Source organism: Cyprinus carpio, chromosome B15 (assembly GCF_018340385.1).
Source record: "Cyprinus carpio isolate SPL01 chromosome B15, ASM1834038v1, whole genome shotgun sequence".
NCBI lineage: Eukaryota > Metazoa > Chordata > Actinopteri > Cypriniformes > Cyprinidae > Cyprinus > Cyprinus carpio.
Window position 1 is genome coordinate 24,016,891 of NC_056611.1, and position 17,228 is coordinate 24,034,118.

At 35.9% G+C, this 17,228-nt stretch overlaps 1 long non-coding RNA gene across 1 annotated transcript; it reads left to right on the forward strand.

Annotated features, from left to right (window-relative positions):
• The first annotated feature begins 8,055 nt into the window (after positions 1–8,055).
• Positions 8,056–15,572, forward strand: LOC109099008. Its single transcript, XR_006156611.1, has 3 exons — positions 8,056–11,449; positions 12,667–12,726; positions 14,133–15,572. It is a non-coding gene; the product is annotated as an uncharacterized LOC109099008 (long non-coding RNA).
• The last annotated feature ends 1,656 nt before the right edge of the window (positions 15,573–17,228 follow it).

The window sequence follows — 17,228 nt, forward strand, 5'->3', positions numbered from 1 at the left end:
CATAATCAAACGTCATACGATAATACAATTATGTTATATTTTGAAGTAAAAAAAAAAAAGTCTATGGCAACTTTTAACTTTTTTTTTTTTTAACTCTGATTGATTGATTCATGAGACATTAGTTTGTATTAAATTTGTCTTTATTATTTTTTTAACATGCATTCAAATATTCCTGTTTATTTCGTACTGCAAATATTCAAGAGGAAAATATCATTGATAAATATGCAGGGGCTGAGGTTCAGAGTTCAGTGGTGCATGGGGAAATCGGGAGGGAGTTCAGCTTCCTGAAATCCTGATGAATGAAGCTGTCCTTCAGTCTGCTGGTCCTGGCCTGGAGACTCCGCCGTCTCCTCCCTGATGGCAGCAGACTGAAGAAGATGTGTGACGGATGGGTGGGATCACCTGCAATGCAGAGGGCTTTACGGGTGAGACAGGTTCCATAAATGTCCTGGAGGGAGGGGAGAGTAGGGAGACACCAACGATCTTCTCAGCTGCTCTCACTATGCGTTGAAATGACTTGCAGCAGGACCCGCTGCAGGTGCCATACCACACAGTGATGCAGCTTGTCAGAATGCTCTCAATGGTGCCTCTGTAGAGAAGGTGCACATGATGGGGGCCGGGGCTCTGGCTCTTCTCAGTTTGCAGAGGAAGTAGAGATGCTGCTGTGATTTCTTGGCCAGTGCTGCAGTGTTGTCGGTCCAGCAGAGTGAAGAGGAGGGGGCTCAGCACACATCCTTGGGGGGCCCCAGTGTTCAGTGTGATGGTGCTGGATGTGTAGCTGCCGAACCTGTACAGCCTGAGGTCTTCCAGTCAGAAAGTCCAACAATCAGTTGCACAGCGAAGTGTTGAGCCCCAGCTGGACCAGTTTATGAATGAGCTGTTGAGGGATGATTGTGTTGAATGCTGAACTGAAGTCTATGACATAACATAACAGCATTCTGACTTATGAGTCTTTTTTGTCCTGATGTGTGAGTGTTGAGTGGAGGGTAGTGGCGATGGCATCATCGGTTGAGCGGTTGGACCAATATGCAAACTGGAAGAGGTCCAGGGAGGGGGGAGGGAAGACTTGATGTGGTGCATGACTAGCCCTTCAAAGCACTTCATGAGAATAGGGGTAAGTGCAGCTGGACAGTAGTCATTGAAGCAGGATGGAGATGGCTTCTTCGGGACTGGAATGTGGGGACAACAGCCTGACTAAGCAAGATGTTGAAAATGTCTGTGAAGACATCAGTGAGTCAGCACCATGCATCATTGATGTAAACACAAAGCCCGCCGCCACGTGACTTACCTCCCGCGATGAGGACTCTGTCCGCTCGATAACATGTCAGCTGATTGAGCTGAATAGCGCAGTCTGGAACGCTGTTGATGAGCCATGTTTCCATGAACACAAAAACACATCAGTCTATTACAGTCCTCTGAATTGAGCGTAGTAATTGGATGAAGTCCAGTTTATTGTCCAAAGAGCTTACGTTAGCCAGTACGATGGTGGGGATAGCTGGCTTGTGTGGGTTAGCCGTTAGCCTAGCCTGGATACCTCCGCGCTTACCCCTCTTCTTCTTCCTCGCACACCACTTGTGGTGCCTCTGCTGGGGGCGAGATACAGTAGTGGGGGTCGGTGATGGTGAAGGCCTCCAGAGCAGACCGAGATCCCACAGCTCTTCGGCACGTACAGAGTTTAAAGACAGGTAGACGCGATGAAGACGTACAAAAACACTGCGACTCACAAGACAAAAAACACTGTATAGTGATTTTTTTTTTCTTTAGAGACGTGTTGTATTAACTATTACCAGTAAGTTCATACATGCTTCGATTAAAATTAGCCTATATTATTATATTGTTTTATTTTATTTAAACTGTAACTGTGAATATATGTTAGTCACTAAATAGGCGTACATGATTGTCAGTTGATTTTTAGGTGATATTGCTTGAAAAGTGAATTATGAGTACTCAAATTTTTAAAAAAATCAATATTTTTTTAAAAATCAATGTCCACACTTTTGAAAAGAAATGAATGCATATCACAATTTTATTTAACTATAATGTACTGACAGTATAGTTTTATATAATCAGTGTATATTGCTCATCCCAAAGATTTTCCAATTGTTTAAATTTTCCTAAATGCTGTCTTAGTTTTTCTTGGTTACTAACATACAATTCATGAAACAATTTACTCCAGTAAAGTACAGATACTTGAAAAATGTACTTAAGTACAGTAACAAAGTAAAGCTACTCCGTTACTTTACTTAAGTACATTTTTCAAGTATCTGTACTTTACTGGAGTAGTTTTATTTTGAGTAACTTTTACTTTTACTTCACTACATTCCAAAGTATAAGATCATACTTTTTACTTCAATACGTTTCATAAAACATATCGTTACTCCTTATAATATATCATGTGGTCCGACATGCAGAAGCAGTGTCTGATTAAAGAATGAACTGATTCTTTTCAATGAACCTTTTAAATTGGTTCACAAATTGCACCAAACGATTCATTCACGAATTATAATGATGCGATTGCAGCTGTTCTCGAGTCGACAACTCACTGATTCAAAGGAACCATTTAGTGCAAGTCTCTAATATACTGAATTCACAACAGGGAGATCTTGTGAACGTACACGTGTGCATGACTGATGCTGCTTAAAGTAAGTTACTAATGTCGAATTTTAGGATTACTAATTGTAACTGAATACCATATTTAGGTCAAAACTGTCACTTGTTTGTGAACTAAATCTGCTGTAAAGGGTGATCTATTTAAGCCCACTGAAATGCTTGAATGCAGACACATCAACATCTGTGTCATGTTTTAGGTCAAGAAAGGAAACATTAAAATAACACAGATTAAATAAAATAACTCATGCACGTTCAAATTCCCCCCTGCCATAATGTTAACAGTTTTATTAAAACACTATGTGTGATGTCTGTTTTTAAATTGTTTATCAACAGTATAAATGTTTTATATTGTTTGGATTAACTAGCCGAGTAGACAGATAGGCTATGAATGTTTCTTCAAAACCATACTGAAAATTAAATATTGTTAGCTTATGCTAACTGTCTAGCTAACAAGCTTGCTGGTGATAAATATTTTTATTCAACTACCTAGATAGATTACATCTGGGGGAAAAAAAGAAAGTAATTAATTATCTACAGTAATTATTAAAGTGGGAAGTGATGCCCTCTGGGGGCATTTGGCCAGGGGTGTTTTTTTTTTTTTTTACACCACAGACAAGGTTTGAGAAGAAAAAAAAAACATTATGAAAATATAATTATATTTTCCTTAAAATGTTCTTCCTAACTAAAGGCCTTATTCTTGTGTCATATATAACTGTGATGTTCTGGAAAACACCAAACTTTAAAACACTTTTTTCTTACCAGTGAAAATCAGATGGTCAAATCTGTTTTCTCTCAGGTACATGGGAGTTTAAGCTTCACAGTGAATGTTACTACATCACTCTCATCAACATAGTCCATATCAACAACAAAAATATATCTTGACTCCTTAGATTGGTTATTTTGGGAAATTCCCAGGCATTTTGAGCAGTATAGGATTTAAAAAAAATATGTTCTAATATAAAATTAAATTATAGCCTATATAAATTTGCAAAATAAATCTATCTTTCAGTACTTTTTTTACTCAAGTACATAAAAAATTTAGTACTTTTGTACTTTCACTCGAGTAAAATTGAAAAAGGAGTACTTTTACATTTACTGGAGTAATATTTTATTATACATATCTGTACTTTTACTCAAGTACTTGTTTTGTGTACTTCGTCCACCACTGCATAAATCACACCTCATACTCTCCTGCGGCGAGCAGCAAACTGACACGTGATACATTTACACTGAAATAACTCAAATAAACTTTCTCCACCGAGCCTGCCACTCAAAACTGCCTGTACGTGACAGCTGTGAGCTTCTTCCGCGGTGAATGTAACTATTTCAATGCCGAACTTTTCTGACTACCCCAAGAGAAGTTGTGTTGTTTTCGTCACTCGTTTTTCCCAGCCCCTTGAACTTGAGGGGTCAAAATCCATAGTTCTCATAGGACGAAGTGACCTTCTCAGAAAATACAACTAAACTGAAGTCCTTGTATGACTGTTCTTTCACACATACACGTGAAACTGTTTTAGAAATGTCTTGAACATATTTAAACCGAAGTTCATCAACATTTAACTTGCACATGTATGTAAGCAAAAATCAGCAATCTCATAAAATGTAATATTGTAAACAAATACTAATGGTGAAATTCTCTTTTGTCTTTCTTTTAAACACAACACTAAATTCAGAAATCCAATCATTTGTTCAGGGCTCTCTCTCTCTCTCTCTCTCTCTCTCTCTCTCACTCACTCTCACTCACACTCTCACTCCCGCTGCGGGAGTGGATGGAGTGGCGTGAGCGTGGTGTAAAGTGGCGTGAGTGAATTCTTCTCTCTTTATTCTCTACGCTGTTTTTTTTTCTTTTTTTTTCTCGTTGTTATGCACTTGAGGATATAAAATTGTTCCTCAGATCAACAAAAAATAAAAGAGTACAAGTACAAGAATATTTCCCTGATCTAAAGCAATTTGTTGATAGAGCGAAAAGTTTGATGGCTAGAGACTGCTTTACCAACAAAGAAGTTTATAGATTGAAAAAAAATGTGAGAAACACCTGCGTTGCTCTAAATAATGATACTGTTTGTTCTGAAAATTAGGAATATCTTTCTTCTTTGGCTTTGTAGGATGTATCTTTTCTTATTTTTCCTTTTTATAATGAGTGAAGTGCATCTTGCAATTCTCCATGGAGCCATTGCGGTTAATTCTTTTATTTCTGTTTTGGTTTCTAATAATAACCCTGGTTGTCCTTTCTGTTTTCAAAAGGAAACCGTTTTTCATGCTTTCATGTACTGTTTTAGACTTAAACCTTTATTTGTGTTGGTTCAAGAAATGTGTGTCAAGTTCAATGAGAATTTCTTTCCTGAAACTTTTATCTTTGGTTTTAAGTATGCACGGAAAAAAATTATTGTGTTTCAATTATTGAATTTTATTTTTGGGCAAGCGAAATTGGCAATTTATATGAGTCGGAAAAGTAAACTAGAGCAAAGGTGTAATGACGATGTGGTTATTGTTTTTAGGTCTTTACTCAAGGCACCATCCCTGTTGCTCAAAAAAAAAAAAAAAAAAAAAAAAAAAAAAAAAAAAACACTTGACGCGCCATTCCCCATCCGCGCTCGCGACCGCTTGCGCCTCATGTTTGCTGCTGAATGCAAATCATCACAAATGATGGATGGACATCTATGCCAGTGAAAAGACATCAGCAATCCGCCGCAGAGAAAAAAAATAAAAAAAAGAAAGAAAATATGAAAACGAAGCCCGTTCATAACTTTCAGGCCCTGCGAAACTTTTTTGGCTGTTGACGTTAATAGCGTGTTTTAATGTCAGAAATAATTTCACCATCCACCAACGCATCTAATATTCTCTCTGAGTTTCCATGTTCCTTTACGAAAATTAGTCATGGTTTTAACACGAATAACACCAAAACTTCTCAATCTTTTAGCTTTGGTAACTGCAAATTAACCATGTTTTTGTTACTTCAAATAATAATTTACAAAGAAGTATTAGATTTTATATAAGATTTTTTTTTTTTTTTTTTTTGTGGTTATAAAAACAGACCTAACCCATCAATAGCCTTTAAAATGCATTATATAAAAACAATGAGGCAATAATGATTGGTTAATAAGGCTGTTAAATACATAATGTAGGCTAATAAAAAATAAACAATTTATGTACATTACATGTTATTACAAATGCCTGCAAAGGGAGCCAACAATACTATGCTAAGATGTTAATTTTACAACAGGACAGGTAAATACAAAACCCAATACACACAATACTCCAATACACAAACAGGTGCACTCAGGGCGTGTCCAAATCCACTTTTGCTATTTAAACGACGGAAAAACGGTTGGCGTTTTTCCGTCTAAACGGGTTGTCCCTATTCTCTTAATGAATAATGGGTGTTTTTTGGGCGTAACATGCAATAAACCAATCAGAGTCTCATCTTCCATTCCCTTTAAGAGCCAGTTGTGCTCATGCCATGACGGATTTGCTATTTACACGGCGGAATTTGGCAACAAATTATTATGCATTGCAATCCTTTAATTTTTAATATTTGGCATGTTTGTGTGCTGCTGTGTGACCCTGTGTTTAATAGGCAGCGTGTACCCACATAGCAAACGGACTTGGCCCAAATGTGGCCTCAAACTGGCACTGCTGGCCTCCTGTCGGCAATGGCATGTACCCTTTCAGCCAGAGCTGGGCCATGTGTGGCAATGACGGCAGGGCGGGGATCCGGCAAACAATATGAGGGCCGATTGTTGGTGGGAGGAGTGTGGCCCAGATCAGTCAGGTGATATGTGGCCCAAATCAGGCTATGATCTGGCAGCATATTATGTGACCCATGATAAACAAGATGCATGATAATGGTTTAAATGATCACATACATTTTTAACGAAGTGTAGTATTGTTAATATGTAGTCTTTGAAATGGCAAGTCAAAACAGAATGAAAACATTATCATTTCAAAATTAAGCAAATTAGTCAAGTGCATTAAACTGCACTTAATTAAAATTTTATTAAATTTTATATTATTATTCTTGGTACAAATAATCTTAGAATCCTTACATGAAGAGCGAGAGAGAGAGAGTGAGAGAGAGATCATTTAACCATCATGTAATAATAATAATATTTGGTTTACCATGAGGCACATCATTATTATTAGTATGCTGTCATGCACAAGCATTAAATAAAATGATCATGAAAGTATTTTATTTTTTATTCAAATCCTCTGTATCCATGTGATGCTTGGTGTGAGGAACAGAACAGATCCAAATTCAAACCGCATTCATCGGCGATATGTATCTCCTTCCTCTGTAGCTATAGTAACAATTGAAAAATGTGCCGTTAATAAGTTTTACAACAAGTTTTACGGCAGCGATATCAAACGCTCATTGGCTCTCGCCGGTTTCGTCATATATTGCGACATGCCGTGTTTCCGGTGATGCGTGTTTTGAATGAGAAACGCGCGCCTTAACGGAGTGGATCGGGATAGTATTTTCAGCGTTTAACAATTTAGATTATTCCCCTGCTCCTCGCACTACTATTATATTCTGCCAGACAGGACTGCAACTGCAATGTATCGTCACTTGGACTACTGTGGTACTGCTCTTTGACACACCTGTAATAAATAATTATGATTAATTGTACGTGTCTATCTGTTACGTTTCTCTTATAGAATGCATTCTTTATATACTCACTCTTTATTGGTTGATTTGTTCTTTAAAAAAATAAATAGAAAAATCAATGCAAAAGGTTTTTTTATTTATTTTTTTTTTTTTTAAAATTGCACAGTTACATGATGTGTGAGTTTTAAGTCTGATTTTCTATTCAGTTTAATGTACTTTATTGGCATAGTTTGTGTGTACATTAATGTACAGATGTGGGCCGGATCTGGGCCAACACTATGTTGCTGTCTGGTTTACCAAAGCATGTCACAAAATGAATAATTGTTATAGTAATATACAAGGCAATAATCTGAAATATTAAGATTCTATTCCCAGACAGCAATATAGTGTTGGTCCAGATCCGGCCCACATCTGGCCCGCATGAAATCCAACAAACTGCTTGCTGTCTGGGTTGGGTCTGGGCTATATAAGGCTCAGGTGTGGCTCAGATTTGGAGATTCTGGTTTACTTAAGGCTGAGAATTGGCACCAATAATAAAACCTGTTTTGGCCCAGTTCAGGGACAGTTCAGGGTGATTAACTGGCTGAGATTCGGCCCGGTTATTGCCCATGTGTGGCCCTTGTCTGTAATCCAGTTCTGGGCCACTTCAGGGCCGTCATTCTTTGCGGCACTTGGGCCGAGGGAAAAGTGATTGTGTGGCCCGGATCTGGGCCAGAATACATTTGCTATGTGGGTATGCACGTTGTAGACCCGCCTATACTAACACGCTCTTTGAATAACAAAGAAAAAGCATTGCGCCAGACTTTAGACCAGGTTTGAGTTGGTCTATGGCGCAGTCTATTTTCAGCTCCTTAAAATGCGCCAGCAATGTGCCTGGACACACCTCTTTTTTAGACCAGCACGCCCATGGGCGCAAATGCATTTGCTAATTAAACGACGTGGCGCTGGACGGGAAAATGCAATTGGCGCCGGACTGAAACTAGTAAACACACTTGTATGACAGGACCCTAGATCATTAATTTAATATGGAGATAAAGAAAACAGCGGATGACAAACTCTCCTGAACCATAAATGAAGCCTGCCAAGTGTATCCTTATAAAACGTGGTCTTAGCCGCTTACTGGAACAATTCAAATTGAATCACACCACAATAGCTGTCAGCCTTACATACTGGTCACATCAAACAGTTTTTCAAGAACGATGAGTCTTCTATAAATACGGACTGCTTCACACAATGGTGCTTCACATTTTCATTCCCCTGTGCTGTATTTAAATGCTTTGCTAGCAGCACTCCATTAACATGTGGCATTCGCTCGTACAAATGGCTAGTCGCCCTCTAATTTACGTCATCAAGTATACATAGATGGCTCACCACCCCCCCGAACAAAATCCTCTAGAGACCCACCCCAACCAGAACTTAAAAGAACAGGCTGGTTAAGAGGCATCACGGTTGCACCTTGCTGCCTGGCTTCCTTGTGTGGGGATTTGGGTTTTAGCACCAGAAAATTCAACTCCTCTTCACTACTGAGGTCTGGGCTTTGTACGATTCTCTTTTGGGGATTGTCTCTATTCACGCTCCTCTCTGTAATAGGAGGCAGATGGGTGGATGGATCAGTTAATAGTGGGTACAGTTCCTGTCGATGAATATTCCTTTCTGGTCCCTACTGTCCTTTAGGTTTAATCTATATAAAGGGTCTGCACCTTATCCAGGCACTACTTCATAGACAACAGACTCCCATTGATCCTGAATTTTATGGCGATTAACAGAGTGACTTTGTCTGTAGACAAGTGAACCTGGAGGCAAAATGGACAATGGAACAGAATGATTTCGGGTCCTATAAGCAGCCGCTGCTTCCAGCTGAGTTCGTGCTTTAAGATAAATTGTTTTCAAATTTTGCTGATGTTCACTGGCCCAGTCTTCCACAGTGCCACCTACTGCTTCCTCCTCTATTAACCCCAGCAATGAATGCACTGGAAGAAGGGGCTTTCTCCCAAACATCAATTCATATGGAGTGAATCCTGTACACTGATGTACAGAGGTGTTGTATGCAAACGACATTTGAGGCAGATGTTGAGGCCATCTTCTTTTCTGTTCTGGGGGTAAAGTGCACAGTAACTCCTATTGCAAGTAAAGTGTTCTATTGAATCATTCGCACTGCCCGTTACCCTCTGGGTGGTATGGGCAAGTTCATGACTTCTCAATTCCATACAACTGACAGATGTGATTAAGTAACTCACTCTCAAAATTTCGACCTTGGTCTGAATGTATCCGCTTGGGGACCCCATATACATAGAACCAATGTTCAGTGAGGATATGCACCACAGTTCTTGCCTTCTGGTCTTGTGTAGGATGCTTGTGCAAACTTAAAGAACAAACAAGTTACCACTAGAAGATTTTCTCTACCATCACTGGCTCATTCCAGCATGGTAAAATCGATAGCCACAATATACAGTGGTCTAGATGCCAGCAGACTTCCCATAAAGGTTCTTACTTTTGGTTGGACTGCCTTGGCTGCAAGACACCTATGACCTTCTTGACATCAGCGTTCAATGTCGCATCACATAAATGGCCAATAACAACGCTGACGTACAAGGGGGGTGGTTCTTTCTACCCATTGGTGGCCATGCTGGTCGTGGAGATTGGTAAGTACTTCAGTTTTCAATCTCTGGGGTAATAACAGTTGCAAAACTTCTTTTCCCCCAGGTACATGATTTTTAAGATACAGGACTACCTGCTGTTCCTGGATTCTCTTCCAGTGACGCACCAACTCTGTAACTTCTGGAGATTATTTTCCTCATTCCACAGCTGTAGGAATTGTGCCCTGCTTCTGATATACCAAAAAACCTGTATCACTGGATCTTCTTGCTGCAATACTTGTAAGACTGCTTTACCTCATGCTGGAACTGCCTCCATGGTTGATATAGAGGCAGACAAATGTTGACCCGAGCTATCAGCAACCATTCCTACCTCCTCAGGAACAGTGATGCCAAAAGCAACTTCCCTCATGGAGCTTGGTGATGGTTGGTGCTAGTGGGAAAGTGCAACCGTATTCTTGTTAGATGAGTCTGTGCCTGGTTGCATAAAGCACCTTAAGTGTAATTTTCCCTTAAGATCACTCTTTAGTTGCCCTACACTTAAGGGCATTGCATAAAATATCCCTTAAATGTTACTTAAGGGTTTCTTTAGGTGAAATGTCAATAAACCCTTAGAATTCCTCTTAAGTATCCCTTAAAATCCATTAAGTGTTGCATAAACCCTCTTAACTGTCATTTGCCTATGGATAACATAAAGGCTGTAAAATGTCACCTTAGATTTTACACAAATGTCTTCTACAAGTCATGATCGGCCTCTTTATATGTTAAACAGATTTTAATTTACACATTTATTTACATAGAAATATTGATCAAATTACATACAGCACATAATTAGCTCAAACGTGAGTGCGTCACACTCAAGAGCAAATTTATATTCTATAATGTTTTATTCCTGTATTTTCCTACATATTGCCTGGAGATGACTTGAGAAACAATATATAGTTGCAATTGTGAGTTTATTGTGTTTACGTTTCTACTTTTTTATTCAATTTATAAGATACTATTTCTATGAATCCGGTTTAGACCAATATCAAAGTCCAAATATCCACTTGACCAATGTTCTCAATAGTAGTTTCCCAATTAAGTTGTCCTGTGAGGGAATCCCAACTGAATCTCAAATTTGATTTTCCTGTGGACATGTACATATGGGTCAGACAGGTTTGGAACGACATAAGGGTGTGTAAATTATGACAGAATTTTTATTTTTGGTTAACTGTTCCTTTAAAGATCTTTCTTCACCAAGTGATGTAATGACCATTCAGTAATGAATGATCTAAGAATGTAATTTGAGCTCTTAATAGCAAGCTTATGCGTGTGCAGCTTCAGTAGAGCTAATAGAGTGAATCTTCTAGTACTTCATTTAAGTTTTCTTTCACTGTTTCATATTCTCTTCATGTCAAAGTTTCAAGTATTGCACATTCATTGACTCTTAGGTCTGAACTTATGCTCTGATGCTCTTCAGTATAGCATCCTCAAATATGCAAAATGAAATAAGGCAATATGTGGGTTAAAATGTCTGTTTTCTTTTTCTTTTCTTTTTTTTTGGAGGCAGTTTGGTTTGCATCTCTGGTTTGCATTAGAATTCAGCCAGTCATTAAGTCAGTCAAGGCACACCAGTCACACTCTGAACAAAAATGAGGTGAGCTCTCTTTTTTTATACTTTATGTAATTATTAACTTCATGATAAAATACATTAAATTTTATTCTGATTATAACCATATGTTCATATTTTTATCTAAAATGTGATGAATGAGAAAATTCAGAATAAACATTATTTCATATATTTACGTAAACACATCTGTTAATATCATATAACATTTGCGTAAAGTTAATTTCCATTATATGTGTATCTTGTTTGACTGCTCATTAATTATTGCATTATTGCAGATATGCCTTATCTAGTGTGTGATTCATATTAGATGCATATGCATCGCTCTTGGTTTAATTATTTTCTCATTTTCTTTGTAAAGTATTATTTACTCGCATGCATATTTCTAGAGAACTGAAAATAATAAGGTCATTAAAAAACAAAAAAACAAACAAACAAACACTTGATCTACCAAGCGAGACCCATATTTTTAACTTACCTTTTTTACCCGTTTGTCCACTATTGCTTGTGTCCTAGTGAGCATATGCAGATGATGCAATGGTCTGATTTATTAGATCTCATTGGTATTCTCTTTGTATTCGTTTCAAATAATCATTGATTACAATACGTATTATTATTTTTATATCAACAAATGCCACTGGCCAACATCCTTTATTATCTGGTGATTCCATTTGCATCAGTATACTCAATAAATGATCTTTTTTGTTGTTGTATTCAGTGTTGATCTCCAGAGAACCAGTGGCAATTTTAATTGATTTTAAATTAAAACATTACATTTTAATTTTCTATAATTTTAAAGTTAGTCATTTTTGTATTTTTGCTGTGTTCTTGTCATTTGTGAATACTATATACTGTATATATATATACATATGGTACGTTAGTGTATATATATATATATATATATATATATATATATATATATATATATATATATATATATATACTAACGTAACATAATATACGTATATATATATATATATATATATATATATATATATATATATATATATATATATATTTATTTGTGTGTGTGTGTTTAAATATTATATTTCAGATAGCTTTTATTTTATTATAAGTAGTACTTTTTTATTGTTATTCATGGTTTTAGTTCACTATAGTGTCTATATATATCCCTGTTAACTCAGGTTAATGAACACTATAATTATAGAATTATTAAGGCCTGTCCTGTGACCTAGACAAAAATTATTTTATGTGCAAAGAAGTCAGTATTGTTTTTGCATCTTCAGTTTGTAGAGTCCAGTCCAGCATGGATGTACGGGCAGGAGTTTTTTTCTACGGGCTTCACAGTATGATTTTAAAAGCTTTCTTTCCATACATTATATGAATAAGTGATTTCTAATTATGTTAGTAATTTTAGAATTTTATTTTAATAAAAATACTAGTATTTTTTTAAAGGAATATTATTCCCAAAAATGTTATTATATTATTATTTACTGTTAATTTACTCACCTTCAGTATTTTATTTATTTATTTATTTTCTCAGTAGAACAGAAAATAAATTTTTTATCTCAACCCACGGTCCTTGGTGTTTCATAATATGCAAGTCCAGCTATCATCACTTTGAGAGTCAAAAAAGGCAGATACAAAAACACAAAATTAATCCCCTGGCGATATATTGAGGTCTTAACTGAGGTATAAATAATTGGTTTATTGAGCTGAAATAATCGGTTTGTGTAAGAAACTGAACAATATTTACAGCCATTATTATCTGTAATTCAGACTCAGGCAAACAGGCCTGTGGACTCATGCTCATTATGTACGTTGTGCATATGACACAAAAATATATTGTAAATAATGTTCTGTTTCTTACTCAAACTGATCGTTTTGCTTCATAAGACCTCAGTATCATCAGGAGTCACTGGGATTCACTTAGTGTTTTTATATCTGCTTTTTTAAATCAGAGTAAGGACTCAATCGCATTATGATGTTTACACATTAAGAGCAAAGCTCTTCTCTTCCATTTACATGCAGTTGTCATTATTTGTATTATTCACTAAGAATTGTGGTTATTTTTACCACAATTATTCACATACGTCCAGTGGTCGAATTGTAAAAAAATTAAAAATTAAAAAATTAAAAAAAAAAAAATATTGGAGGGGATGGTGTGGTCAATTTCTTTTTTGGGGGGTTGGTTGTAATTTTTAAAAAGGTTTTTATTTAATTGAAAATTAGCCTTATTAAATGAACTATTATTTATAAGCTCCTTTTTTCCTTCTTGGGTCTGAAATGCAAAAATTTTGGTCAGTATTGATAATTAAGCAATATTTTGCAAAATGTGCTTTTGTGCTGAAACCTTGGCTGGTTTAGGCCTGTCATGGATAAATAATGATGACAGTAAAACCACCAGTAGGTGGCAGCAAGGCCCTGTTTTGAAAAATGATTTATTGAATCGTTCAAATCAAACAATTTGTTCAAAACGGCTGATTCAAGAAAGAAAACAAGCCTGCGTCCCAGTGTGCATACTATTCATACTAAATTTTATGTGATATTAGTAATAAAAACTATTTAGCTGCCTAGACTAACAACACTAACATCTGTGTTCTGGTTTTTAACCTAATTCACAGTTTACTTACATTTTTTTTATAATTATTAATTACATGCTGTTATTGTCATTAAGACAGAATTTCAGCTTTGTTGAGCACATCCTAAATGTAGTCCAATCTCAGTGAAATTTGGTTTGTTTCCATTTCAGGAGAGTTGACTGGGTGAGAGCAGAAGATTTCAAAAGTCCAAAGATAAGGGCCACTCTAGCCTGTATTTTTCAATTAAAATCCTATGTTAATATGATAATGCTTGCTGCGATTATGAGCTTAATCACATTTTTTAGATTTAAGTATTGCATTTACATGAGGTAAAGTTTAGCAGCAATATTGCCAAAATCTCATTATAATCGCATTTAGAGGGTGCATGTAAACACACTGAATAATGTCAGTGAACTCTGACATATTAGAGAGATATTAAACTGTCTGTGGTGGTGTGCTGTTTTGGATGGTGTGAAGAGGGGAAGTACATTGTGTTTAAAGATGTTTCCTACTGATAAAAGCACACAGGGGTGCGTTTCCCAAAACCATAGTTGCTAACTAAGTTAGCAACTTTGTTGGTTGCAATGCAATTTCCCATTGCCAACCAACTAAGTTGCTAACAGGTTAGCAACTATGGTTTTGGGAAACGCACCCCAGATCTGTTTCCTATGTCTAATAATACAGTTCCTAATCAGAATATGTTAAAATGTGACAATAGGAAGCCATACGTTAACAATGTAATTGAAAGTAAATATCATGTTGTACATTACATATGTTTAAAATTATTAGCAGGAATCGAAGGTGCAGGACACAACTGTTATTTTAGGTTAATCTGTTCAGCAAGTTTAGATGCCATGAATTTGTTTTTATATATAAAATCGAGTTGTTCTGATGACAGGTGGTGAGTGAGGGGGAGTGAGTGATAATGTAATGTAGTGTAATTTTGATAAAAATATGCCATTAATTGCTTTTAACTTGACATGTTGTAATTTTCCAAAGTAATATCACTTGAAGTTTAATGTTATATCCCATGTCTGTAGAATTAATCTGTTTCTCTTAAATTACATTTTATTGTAAACATAGTCTTAATGCTTGTAACTTATTTGTGAGCAAAGCTGGGTATACAGCAGAAAAGTTTATCATAACATTTGAAATACAAACAGTCAAAAGCTGTTGCGTGTTGCTTACAGTATTAGTTTTTGAAAGAGTCCACACAGTGCTTTTTCTAACGAAGTCTATATTCAGTACATAATCTCCAGTTTGTTAATAAGCAACTAACACAGCAATAGTTTTTAAATAGAGATAGAAATGTTTCACCAGCTGTTAAATGACCACTTATCAAAGTCTATCAATGTGGCTGTCAAGCTTTAATCAGTAAATTGTTATGGTTATGATCTGTTTTGGTTTAGTTTTCTGTGTTTCTGTTCTCCTGCCTTGTTTGTTTCCATGGTTTTTGATTTAATTAGCTCCAAACCTGTTTCAGTTCTCCCAATTAAGTTTTTATTACTTAAGTCTTTGTTCCCGTTTTGTTCCTTTGTCTGCTATCATTTGGATTTGTGTTTGGTTGTGCCCATTCTCTCCTGTGGATTATTAAAAGAACTCTGATTATACTCCTTCGTCGAGCACTTTGTTTTTTAAATATATATAAAAAATGTGTTTTTCTCATTTGCATTTTTCTGTTCCTGTTTTTGATTTGGGAGGTCTATCTGGAGTAGATTTTCAAGGTACCCACACGCTGCCTTATCAGCCTATTGAGGACATCATCTTACTTGTGTCACTGCAAAGACTAGGCTTTCTTTTTGAGCCTGGTATCTGCTTCTTGTCCAAAACACAAATTTAAACATTAAACATGAAGTGACTATTGTGTTCTTGAAACATTATGGGATTATGTTCAAGTTAGATGTTCAAAACATAGACAATATGCTGTGAAGCCCAATGTTTTCATACCTGAAAAAAAAAAAAAAAATGTAATTGAAAACACTTGTCATGGTAATAGATTTTGCTGATCCTAAAGACTAATATCTATTTTCCCTACATTTTAAAGGAGAGGTCAAGGGCATCAAATTGACATGAATTTTGACAAGTATCTGCATGTTTGTTATAAATTAGATTTTTAAACTATATATCAAGGCTTATTTACAATATTTTATTTATTATAGTGTTATATGTTAATAAAAGTGGAAGTCTGATGCCAGTAAATGGTTTTATGAATGTATATTCTGTAAAAGAGTAATGCCAATGTCTTGGGTTTGCTTCTCAGGGAAAGCATGAGCTGATGAAATAGTATATAAAGTACATGTATTAAAGTATAAAAACAGTATGAATATATAAATATCCTTTTTTTTCTGTTACTTCCACTGCGTAGTGAAGAGTTACTTCAATATACTTAAATATTTTTTCTCATGTTTTACTGTTGTATGACAGTTTTCTGAATCTTAACAGGGCTAACAATGTATGTACAGTGTCAGGAAACAAGTCTTTCTCCAAAGCTCAAATGCCATCACCTAAGAGGTATGAATCACATGAAATATCTTACTGATTGCCTAGGTTCATTGCATTGAATGACTCATGTCTGTACTCAGTTCTCAAGTATTCTCTTTGCTACAACAGTCCTAGATCTTGTGTAATTTGATTTTTATGAATGTTTTATTGTAGTTACATTTAGATTGTCTCTGCATCCCCTAATAAATGAATATATATATCACCTCAGCGAGGCCAAATCCTATTCTGTGAGTACATACTTTGTCCAGCATGTGAAAATCTTTTAGTGTCATTAACATCTGTTGTTTAGTGCTTGATTTTTTGTTGATCTCATAACTGAAATGTGTTATTTCCTATTAAATCTGACTTCTGTATTTCTGTTTTCTATTACAATTTTCCATTAAGGGTAACAATAATGATGATTATTACACCAACATGGCAGACCTTAAATTCTATGGAAATATCTGATGAAAATGCCACATTTTAGATGAAAACGGTACACTTCTGGCAATCCTGACACACTGCATAATTGAGTGTTGCATTTTAAGCCTGGCCTACAGTATAATGCCTACACATGCATATAGTACAGGATATTACTGTATTTACATATTTTGTTATAATGCTTACATTGCCTAGTTTTAAGAACATAATGTACATAATAGTTATATTAGTATAATAGTTATAATGTACATAATAGTTATGTTTGACACTGTTGATCATAACATACTAATAGAGAGACTGGAAAACTGGGTCTGGCTTTCTGGGATGGTAATCAGATGGTTCAG